The sequence below is a fragment of the Aegilops tauschii genome, chromosome 7 (assembly GCF_002575655.3).
Source record: "Aegilops tauschii subsp. strangulata cultivar AL8/78 chromosome 7, Aet v6.0, whole genome shotgun sequence".
Classification (NCBI taxonomy): Eukaryota; Viridiplantae; Streptophyta; class Magnoliopsida; order Poales; family Poaceae; genus Aegilops; species Aegilops tauschii.
The window spans coordinates 380,174,986-380,184,378 of record NC_053041.3 but is presented as its reverse complement, the minus strand read 5'-3'; positions in this window follow the sequence as shown (position 1 = coordinate 380,184,378).

Below are 9,393 nucleotides of genomic sequence, written 5' to 3'. Positions count from 1 at the left end.
AGTGACAAATCCTAATCTCGAAATACGCCAACTCAACAAGTACCATCGGAGACACCTGTAGAGCACCTTTATAATCACCCAGTTACGTTGTGACGTTTGGTAGCACACAAAGTGTTCCTCCGATAATCGGGAGTTGCATAATCTCATAGTCATAGGAACATGTATAAGTCATGAAGAAAGCAATAGCAGTAAACTAAACGATCAAGTGCTAAGCTAATGGAATGGGTCAAGTCAATCACATAATTCTCCTAATGATGTGATCCCGTTAATCAAATGACAACTCATGTCTATGGCTAGGAAACTCAACCATCTTTGATCAACGAGCTAGTCAAGTAGAGGCATACTAGTGACACTATGTTTGTCTATGTATTCACTCATGTATTATGTTTCTGGTTAATACAATTCTAGGATGAATAATAAACATTTATCATGATGTGAGGAAATAAATAATAACTTTATTATTGCCTCTAGGGCATATTTTCTTCAGTATTTGGATTTGAAGGAACGTTTCTGGTGGACAGGAATGAAGAAGGATATTGCCGAGTATGTAGCAATATGTGATGTATGCCAGAGAGTTAAGGCAGAACACCAGAAGCCAGCAGGATTACTTCAGCCTATGCCGTTACCCGAATGGAAGTGGGATAAGCTTAGCAAGGATTTCATCACCGGATTACCCAGGACACGATCAGGATATGATTCTATTTGGGTAGTAGTTGATCGCTTGATCAAAGTGGCTCACTTTATCCCCATGAAAACTACATATACAAGCGCGAAGATGGCCAAGATATATGTGACCAGGATCGTATGTCTACATGGAGTTCCGAGGACCATCTTATTAGATAGAGGAACACAGTTTACTTCGAAGTTTTGGAATCAGTTGCACTAGACTTTGGGTACCAGGCTAGAGTTCAGTACAGCTTTTCATCTGCAGACAGCTGGATAGACCGAGAGAGTCAATCAGATTCTGGAGGACATGTTGAGAGCTTGTGCGCTAGATTACGGATCTAGTTGGGATGATAATTTGCCTTACGCGGAGTTCTCATATAACAACAACTACCAAGCTAGTTTGAAGATGGCCCCTTTTGAAACATTGTATGGAAGGAGGTGCAGGACACCGTTGATGTGGGATGAAGTTGGAGACCGTCAGTTGTTCGGACCAGATTTAATCAAGAGTCTGAAGAGAAGGTTAAGTTGATTCGTGATAGACTGAAGGTAGCCCAGTCCAGGCAGAAGAGTTATGCCGATACCAAACACAAGGAGGTAGCCTACGAAATCGGAGATAGAGCATATCTTCGTGTGTCACCATTCCGAGGAGTTAAACGATTTGGAGTCAAAGGGAAGTTAGCCCCAAGGTTTGTAGGACCATACCGAGTTATGGAACGTATGGGAGAAGTGGCCTACAAGTTGGAATTACCCGAAGGATTGTCAGGAGTTCATGATGTGTTCCACGTTTCCCAGTTGAAGAAGTGCCATGCGGAGATGGCCGATATTCCTCTAAGAGATACAGTGCCCCTGAAACAATACAGTTAGAAAGTGACCTAACCTACGAGGAGAAACCCGTCAAGATTCTCGAGTTCGCCACCCGAGTTACACGCAGCAAGGTTATCAAGTTTTGCAAAGTTCAATGGAGCCACCATACCGAGGAAGAAGCCACCTGGGAGCGAGAAGAAGACCTACGGAAAGACCACCCACACCTATTTTCTGGCCAACCCGAATCTCGAGGGCGAGATTCATCTAAAGGGGGGTAGGTTTGTAACATCCCAATTTTCAATTTGGATGTTAATCATTAGGTCATCATATGCATCCATGATTATTGCATTTTGAATTGGTTTTATTTGAACATTTTGATCCTAAAAACCTTAAGCAACTCAAGGACCATTTGAGGGAGTTGGAGGTTTTCATAAAATTCCATTTTTGAATTTTCAAAATTGGTAAATTGGATGAAGGTGAGTTTTATTTGAAATTATTTTTCCAATTATTTCAAAATAAAATAAAATAATGAGAGAAGATAATATGACTTCTTCAAAACAGAGGAAATAATGGAAATTTAATTTTAAATAAAAATATATATTTTATTTGAGGTTTTATTCGGTTAAATTAGGAAAAATTGCATTTTTAAAAATATTGCATTTTAGCCCAGAAAAATGTTCATGTTGTCCTAAATATTACGAGAGGACCGTGAAAGTTATTTCTGAAAATTTTAGGATTTTTATTTATTTTATTTTTGGATTTTCTGTTCGGCGAAATTATTTAAAAAAAGTTTCCTGGGCCGGCCCAGCCGCAGCCGGGCCAAGGAAAGCTCGCCGCCACCTCATCCCCGTCCCCGGGATGGAGTCCCGCTCCCGCACATCGCTGGAGTCCGGCTGGACTCCGACTCCGCCTCGCCCTTTCACCCTCCCCAAGCCGGATCCACCCCCCCTCTTAAATACCGCTGCCGCCACCCCCTCTCTCCCCAAGTCACCGCCGCCGCCCAAGCCACCGCCTGAGTCGCCCCGCTGTCGCAGCCGCTCACCGCCGCCGCCCGCGCCGCCACCTCGCCTGCCCCGCCGCATCGTGAAGCCCCACCGCCGCCGACGCCGCCCGTCGTCGCTGCCCCGCCTCGCCAGAGAACACCGCCGCCACCCCCGGTTCTTCCGTCCCCGAACCAGTATAAACCGAGAAAACCCGACCTTTTTATAAAAGTTCGGTTTATTCTTTTAGATGGGTTTTATTTTTAGGTTTGGTTAATTAGCGAGCATTCACTGGTTTAGATTGGTTAACGAACAAATTCGTTCATTAGTTTTTGTTAGCGGACGTTCGTCCGATAGATTTTTTTTCTTTTTCTGTTTATTTTTGGCAGGGACCTATTTGCGAACACTTTTCTTACAAATTAGTCCCTGATCTTCAAACCTTCGTTACTTTTTGCCCGTTTGTCCAAATCCAGTGAAACCAAAGCCAAAATCTTCATATCGATCTCCTCTGTCCAGATAAACAACTTGAACATGATTTTGGAAAATTGAAAATTTGGTTTCAAGCAGATTTGAATTTGAATTTCTTTTGATCGTAGTTTGAATTTCGTAGCTTTGATTTGATTGATTCTTTTTGCAAATCGAAGCTCTTCACTTGTACTTTCTGTTTAGATCTTTTATTTTGGTTTTACCCTTGCATCTTATGCTTGCGTGCTTATGTATGCTATTGTTTGTTCACGATAGAGTTTCCGGAGTGCGAGGCTTGCTACTACCAATCACTAGGGTTTTCCGATCGTCAGCAAGGCAACTAACACTTTGATGATATCCCTTTATTACCCAGTTTTTATGCATTAGTTTCAAACCTCAAACATTGCATGAGTAGGATTTGATAACATGTGGGTTTTGGGAAGTAGTTGATGAGGTAGAACCTATCGTCTTATATGAAACCCTGGGTAGTTACTACATTATGCTTATACTACTATGCTATGCTCGTAGACGTGGTTCGGTTTGAGAGAATTCAGGAAATATGTGAGAGTTATTGTTAACTAAGGTTTAACTTAAGGTGGCTACTTTAATACACATCTGGGTGGATTGTTTGTGGGCACCTGGGGAATCCAGTGTTGTCCAAGGAGATCACGGGGTACCCGTGTGATCATCCTATGGTTCGCCACCCAGGCTCAAAGGGATCATAAGATTATTCATGCTAGAAACTTCCGTGTGCAGCCACAAGCCATTATGGGCTCTGGCATAGTTGAGTAAGTTGTGGGAAACCTTTCCATGATAGGCTAGTAGATCTAGGGGATTGTAGGTGTACCGGCCTATCTATCGGTTAAGGGGACCTCTCCGGAAAGACTGTGTCTCGATCATCCGTGTCTCAAAGACCATGCAGTGCAAGAAATACAACGGAGGAGATTGAGTCTTGTGGGGAAAAGTGCGCAAACCTCTGTAGAGTGTACAAACTAATCATGATTAGCCGTGTCCCCGGTTATGGACATCTTGAGTATCTGGTACTGGAATTATTGATTTGATCTCATCACTTTATTTAATTAATTTGTTGGGTTATTAATATTATTTTGGGATTGAAGTTGGGTTACCTTCTCAATGTTTTCAACAAACTTTGTAGTTAAATAAAATATATTTCTTTACTGTAGGGAAAAATTATCTTTATGCAAATGATAACCGTAGAGCCTCCACCGGCCATATATGCATGTAGTGATAGCCATTTATTTGTTCATTGCTCTATAGTGTTATCTTGCCAGCATATTCCATGTGGTGACCTACACGGCTGCAATATCATGTTGCGGAATTTTCAGATGAAGAGTAAGGTGCGCTAGGTCGTTGTCGTGCACTCAGTTTTGCCATGGAGTTGGATGGACTCATTTATCTTCGATGCTTCCGCAACTATCTTATTTAGATGGCCTTCAGCCATATTATTGTAATAAGTACTCTTTTCGAGACACTCGATGTAATAAGTGTGTGATTGAACTCTTCAATAAATCCTCGAGTACTGTGTGTGTCAGCAATACCTATCCAGGGATGACACTTAGACACAGAGACTTGACCGTCTGAGGTCTGGTCGCTACATAGCTAACATGATTCGGACAGACTTAAGCATCACTACGGGTGAGAAGGTCTCATTGTAGTCAACTCCTTGAACTTGTCGAAAAACTTTCACAACAAGTCGAGCTTTGTAGACAGTAACATTACCGTCAGCGTCAGTCTTCTTCTTGAAGATCCATTTATTCTCTATGGCTTGCCGATCATCAGGCAAGTCAACCAAAGTCCACAATTTGTTCTCATACATGGATCCCATCTCAAATTTCATGGCCTCAAGCCATTTCGCGGAATCTGGGCTCATCATCGCTTCCTCATAGTTCGTAGGTTCCTCATGGTCTAGTAACATGACTTCCAGAACAGGATCACTGTACCACTCTTGTACGGAACGTACTCTGGTTGACCTACGAGGTTCGGTAGTATTTTGTTGTGAAGTTACATGATCATCATCATTTACTTCCTCACTAATTGGTGTAGGAATCACTGGAACTGATTCCTGTTATGAACTACTTTCCAATTCGGGAGAAGGTACAATTACCTCATCAAGTTCTACTTTCCTCCCACTCACTTCTTTCGAGAGAAACTCCTTCTCTAGAAAGGATCCATTTTTAGCAACGAATATCTTGCCTTCGGACCTGTGATAGAAGGTGTACCCAACAGTTTCCTTTGGGTATCCTATGAAGACACATTTCTCAATTTGGGTTCGAGCTTATCAGGTTGAAGCTTTTTCAGATAAGCATCGCAACCCCAAACTTTAAGAAACGACAGCTTAGGTTTCTTGCTAAACCACAGTTCATATGGTGTCGTCTCAACAGATTTAGATGGTGCCCTATTTAATGTGAATGCAGCCGTCCCAAAGCATAACCCCAAAACAATAGCGGTAAATCGGTAAGAGATATCATATATCGCACCATATCTAATAAAGTACGGTTACGACGTTCGGACACACCATTACGCTGTGGTGTTCCAGGTGGCGTGAGTTGTGAAACTATTCAACATTGTTTCAAATGAAGACCAAACTCGTAACTCAAATATTCACCTCCATGATCAGATCATAGAAACTTTATTTTCTTGTTATGATGATTTTCCACTTCACTCCAAAATTCTTTGAGCTTTGCAAATGTTTCAGACTTATGTTTCATTAAGTAGATATACCCATATCTGCTCAAATCATCTGTGAAGGTCAGAAAATAACGATACCCGCAGCGAGCCTCAACACTCATCGGACCACATACATCAGTATGTATTATTTCCAATAAGTCAGTGGCTGCTCCATTGTTCCAGAGAATGGAGTCTTAGTCATCTTGCCCCTGAGGCATGGTTCGCAAGTATCAAGTGATTCCAAAAGCCCATCAGCATGGAGTTTTTTCATGCGCTTTACACCAATATGACCTAAACGGCAGAGCCACAAATAAGTTGCACTATCATTATTAACTTTGCATCTTTTGGCTTCAATATTATGAATATGTGTATCACTACGATCCAGATTCAACAAAAATAGACCACTCATCAAGGGTGCATGACCATAAAAGATATTACTCATATAAATAGAACAACCATTATTCTCTGATTTAAATGAATAACCTTCTCGCATCAAACAAGATCCAGATATAATGTTCATGCTCAACGCTGGCACCAAATAACAATTATTCAGGTCTAAAACTAATCCCGAAGGTAGATGTAGAGGTAGCGTGCCGACGGCAATCACATCGACCTTGGAAGCATTTCTGACGCGCATCGTCACCTCGTTCTTAGCCAATCTTCGTTTAATCCACAGCCCGTGTTTCGAGTTGAAATATGAGCAACAGAACCAGTATCAAATACCCAGGCGCTACTACGAGAATTAGTAAGGTACACATCAATAACATGTATATCAAATATACCTTTCACTTTGCCATCCTTCTTATCCGCCAAATACTTGGGCAGTTCCGCTTCCAGTGACCAGTCCCTTTTCAGTAGAAGCACTCAGTCTCAGGCTTAGCTTCAGACTTGGGCTTTTTCCCTTGAGCAGCAACTTGATTGCTATTCTTCTTGAAGTTCCCCTTCTTCCCTTTGCCCTTTTTCTTGAAACTAGTGGTCTTGTTAACCATCAACACTTGATGCTCCTTCTTGATTTCTACCTCCGCAGCCTTTAGCATTGCGAAGAGCTCGGGAATTTTCTTTTCCATCCCTTGCATATTATAGTTCATCACGAAGCCTTTATAGCTTGGTGGCAGTGATTGAAGAACTCTGTCAATGACAGTATCATCAGGAAGATTAACTCCCAGCTGAGTCAAGTGGTTATGGTACCCAGACATTATGAGTATGTGTTCACTGTAGCATTAGAACTTGTTGGAGACTTGTTGGAGACTTCATATCTCTAAACTCGGGCATTTGCTTGAAATATTAACTTCAACTCTTGGAACATATCATATGCTCCATGACGTTCAAAACATCTTTGAAGTCCCGATTCTAAGTTGTAAAGCATGGCACACTGAACTATCGAGTAGTCATCAGCTTTAGTCTGCCAGACGTTCATAACGTCTGGCCCTGCAGCGGGTCTTGCGCCTAGCGGTGCTTCCAAGACGTAACTCTTCTGTGCAGCAATGAGGATAATCCTCAAGTTACAGACCCAGTCCATGTAGTTGCTACCATCATCTTTCAACTTAGCTTTCTCTAGGACCGCATTAAAATTCAAGGGAATGGTAGCACGGGGCATTGATCTACCACAACATAGATATGCAAAAAACTATCAGGACTAAGTTCATGATAAATTTGAGTTCAATTAATCATATTACTTAAGAACTCCCACTTAGATAGACATCCCTCTAGTCATCTAAATGATCACGTGATCCATATCAACTAAACCATGTCCGATCATCACATTAGATGGAGTAGTTTTCAATGGTGAACACTGAACATCTCTATGTTGATCATATCTACTATATGATTGACGTTCGACCTTTTGGTCTCAGTGTTCCTAGGCCATATTTGCATATGCTAGGCTCGCTAAGTTTAACCCGACTATTCTGCATGTGCAAAACTTGCTTGCACCCGTTGTATGTGAACGTAGATCTTATCACACCCGATCATCACGTGGTGTCTCGGCACGATGAACTGTAGCAACGGTGCATACTCAGGGAGAACACTTATACCTTGAAATTTAGTGAGGGATCATCTTATAATGCTACCGCTGTACTAAGCAAAATAAGATGCATAAAGGATAAACATCACATGCAATCAAAATATGTCACATGATATGGCCATCATCATCTTGTGCCTTTGATCTCCATCTCCAAAGCACTGTCATGATCTCCGTCGTCACCGGCGTGACACCTTTATCTCCATCGTAGCGTCATTGTCGTCTCGCCAACTATTGCTTCCACGACTATCCTACCGCTTAGTGATAAAGTAAAGAAATTACATGGCGATTGCATTTCATACAATAAAGTGACAACCATAAGGCTCCTGCCAGTTGCCGATAACTTTTACAAAACAAGATCATCTCATACAACAATTTATATCTCATCACGTCTTGACCATATCACATCACGACATGCCCTGTGTCGGCGTCAAAACCGGCGGATCTCGGGTAGGGGGTCCCGAACTATGCGTCTAGGATCGATGGTAACATGAGACAGGGGACACGATATTTACCCAGGTTCGGGCCCTCTCTATGGAGGTAATACCCTACTTCCTGCTTGATTGATCTTCATGAATATGAGGGCTACAAGAGTTGATCTACCACGAGATCGTAATGGCTAAACCCTAGAAGTCTAGCCTGTATGACTATGGTAATGAGTATCTGCTATCCGAACTATGCCCTCTGGTTTATATAGACACCGGAGGAATCTAGGGTTACACAGAGTCGGTTACATAAGAAGGAATCTTCATAGTTGATCGCCAAGCTTGTCCTCCACGCCAAGGAGAGTCCAATCCGGACACGGGTGCAGTCTTCAGCTTTCGTGTCTTCATAGCCCATCAGTCTGGCCCATGGATAACAGGCTGGACGCCCGAGGACCCCTTAGTCCAGGACTCCCTCAGTAGCCCCTAAACCTGGCTTCAATGACGAGGAGTCCGGCGCGTAGATTGTCTTCGACATTGCAAGGTGGGTTCCCTTCTATCCGAACGCCAAGATAGTCTTCGGACGCAATGATAGTATCCGGACCTGTTGCACACACCATACACAACCGCAGAGAGAATATAATTTTACACGAGCTCCATCCGCTGACAAATTTTTGTAGAACGACATTATGTCTGACCGGTCATAATTCCAAACCGTTTTTGTGTTTGATGCCCCACGTCCCAAGACGCGGTTGCCATTGGCACGTCTTGTGAAAACAGAGATTGTGTCCCCTTATCGCGGGATTCTCATCAATGCGGGTATGGGTAACCCAACCGTGCCATTTATACAGCCCTTGGGAATAGGCGAATTCTAAGGCGAGTGGGGAGGCATTCGATATTCACTGCCTTTATAAGGGGATAAGGATTACCTCTTCCTCTCTCACGCCATCTCTCTATCTCCGCCCTTCCCATCTCGAGATCCAGCGCCCAATTTCTTCTCCTTTCCTCTCAAGCTAGCACTCGACCATGTCCGGATCCGGAGGTCAGGGCAAGTGGATGGTCTCCTCCGTCAAGGAGGAGGACATTACTGAGCTTCGGGCAGCCGGATATTTGGCGAAAGAAATCGCCCACCGTCTGCCGACCGAGGGACAAATCGTCCCCACGCCCAAGCCCAACGACAGGGTGGTTTTCATCCCTCATTTCTCCCGTGGACTAGGGTTCCCACTCCACCCTTTCATCCGCGGGCTGATGTATTATTATGGGATAGATTTCCACGATCTATCCCCGAACTCCTTCCTCAACATTTCGGCGTTTATCGTCGTGTGTGAGGCCTTCCTCCGCATTCATC